Source organism: Limulus polyphemus, unplaced genomic scaffold, assembly GCF_000517525.1.
Source record: "Limulus polyphemus unplaced genomic scaffold, Limulus_polyphemus-2.1.2 Scaffold6532, whole genome shotgun sequence".
NCBI classification, from domain to species: domain Eukaryota; kingdom Metazoa; phylum Arthropoda; class Merostomata; order Xiphosura; family Limulidae; genus Limulus; species Limulus polyphemus.
The window spans coordinates 1-2,575 of NW_013672142.1; the positions used below are offsets into that span (position 1 = coordinate 1).

The following is a 2,575-nucleotide window of genomic DNA, read 5'->3' on the forward strand; positions in this document are numbered from 1 at the left end:
ATTAAATATAATAACTAAGATAGTTATTTGTACTCAGTTATTAAAGACTTGAATGTATTAAATATAATAACTAAGATAGTTGTTTGTACTCAGTTATTAAAGACTTGAATGTATTAAATATAATAACTAAGATAGTTGTTTGTACTCAGTTATTAAAGACTTGAATGTATTAATATAATAACTAAGATAGTTGTTTGTACTCAGTTATTAAAGACTTGAATGTATTGAATATAATAACTAAGATAGTTGTTTGTACTCAGTTATTAAAGACTTGAATGTATTAAATATAACAACTAAGATAGTTGTTTGTACCCAGTTATTAAAGACTTGAATGTATTGAATATAATAACTAAGATAGTTGTTTGTACTCAGTTATTAAAGACTTGAATGTATTAAATATAATAACTAAGATAGTTGTTTGTACTCAGTTATTAAAGACTTGAATGTATTGAATATAATAACTAAGATAGTTGTTTGTACTCAGTTATTAAAGACTTGAATGTATTAAGTATAATAACTAAGATAGTTGTTTGTACTCAGTTATTAAAGACTTGAATGTATTGAATATAATAACTAAGATAGTTGTTTGTACTCAGTTATTAAAGACTTGAATGTATTAAATATAATAACTAAGATAGCTGTTTGTAGTCAGTTATTATTTCACCTTATTGAAACCATTTTATAATAAACAATCAGTACGTGTTTTGTAACCAACAGTTTGTCTGTGAAGGTGTGTACTACCAGGGTAAAATTAGGTTTTGAGCATTTCTGCACTACCAATGATGTTGTATGTATTTATATAGAGAAACTATTACCTACTGTAGTGGTCATTAAGTAAAATTTCCTTAAATGAAGTAACTCATCAGATTAATAATAATTTTTGTAATCTTTATAGAATCCAGTTTTAAAATATTCAGTCGGCAATATACTGTATAAAGGTTGCAGTAACAAAATCCATAATCTAGCATGAATAAATAAATATTTTTAACAAATGTACACGAAATATTTTAATGTCTTGATTGTTTTTACTTGCAGAAGCAGAAGAAACTTGTTTATTTGATACAGAGCAGTTGAGAGTGTGTGAATATATTAATGGATGTTCTCAGTGTAATTCGTCATCAAACAGAAAATGTTCCCCAAGATCTGCCATTAAGTTGAAATGGGCCGTGCTGGAAGAAAAGTATGTATGAAACTATATTATTTTCTACATTAAGAAGATTGACCTAATTATTGTGTTTTAGAATTAGTTAATAGATGGCGCTCTTTAAGTGTCTTGAGTGTAGATATCAGTTCTAGGCTGAGCATAATACAGTTATGTCAAATTTTGGCCATACCATTGCATTAACGAAAAGCTTCTCTAGTAACAACTTCAAGTATCCACTTCAGGAAGACTCCAGCAACAACTACAAGTATCCATTTCAGGAAGTCTCCAGCAACAACTACAAGTATCTTTTTCAGGAAGCTAAAATTTGTTGTTTTATTTCTTTCTTTCAATATTTCTTTTTTTTTTTCGTTTGCAAAATGCTTGGGAAGTTATTTGTATTTTATATTTATGGTAAAACTCCTGCCATCGTCCCTACTTTTGAGCTCTTGACCAGCACCCACCAGCACAGATAAGGGTTTGACTGTAACTTTCATAACACACCCACACTTAAAGTGCAGTGGATATTTGTAGTATTGCACGGATTTGAATCCTACCAAAAACTCTACCCCAGGGCCAACCCGCGCCCGCCAGGATGACGAATTCACTTTTTCGATTCATTAGTTTCCTTACTCCTATATTTCCAATTTTGGTGACTTATTTAGCTATTATTTATTTTATTGCGGGTGTACAGTAATTTGTATGGAAATAATAGTAAAAAATTCAGAACTGGTTTATTGTTAAGCACAAAGCTACAGAATAGGCTATCTGTGCTGTGCTCACCACGAGTATCAAAACCAGATTCTAGCCCTTGGACTTACCGCTGAAGGAAATCTGTGAATAAGGTTGAATTTCAACTTGAAACAAGGCAGTAATAAATGTTACAGGCAGCTTCATATATTGATTTTATAATACTATACACAAATGTAAATTTTTAATCAATGCAAGTAACGGCAGACATTACAAGTGTTAGAATAGTTTATACTATAAATAGTTAATCATTAAATGATATTTTCACTAGCTTAAGATTTTTCAGATTTAGAGAATTAATAATATGTTCTCAATATTGTCCTCTTTGTTATATTCAAATAGAATCATGACTCATTTTTGTTCTTTATAGGAGAAAAGTATTGTTGACGAAACATGACAAAGAAACCAGTGAATGTCATGGTGAGTTGAGATTACATTCTATAAATAGCGTTTTCAAAGACACTGAGTCTACGGGTAACCTGTCAGGTAGGTTTCATAAAGATATTGAATCACGGGTAACCTGTCAGGTAGGTTTCATAAAGATATTGAATCTACGGGTAACCTGTCAGGTAGGTTTCATAAAGACACTGAGTCTACGGGTAACCTGTCAGGTAGGTTTCATAAAGATATTGAGTCTACGGGTAACCTGTCAGGTAGGTTTCATAAAGATATTGAGTCTACGGG

General features: G+C 30.6%; 1 long non-coding RNA gene across 1 annotated transcript in view; it reads left to right on the forward strand.

The window, feature by feature from the left end:
• Window positions 1–2,261: 2,261 nt before the first annotated feature.
• LOC111089530 overlaps window positions 2,262–2,575 on the forward strand; it is a 9,351-nt gene continuing 9,037 nt past the window's right edge. Inside the window, exon 1 of the long non-coding RNA XR_002613781.1 lies at window positions 2,262–2,311. This is a non-coding gene — a long non-coding RNA (uncharacterized LOC111089530). The remainder of the gene's footprint in view (window positions 2,312–2,575) is intronic.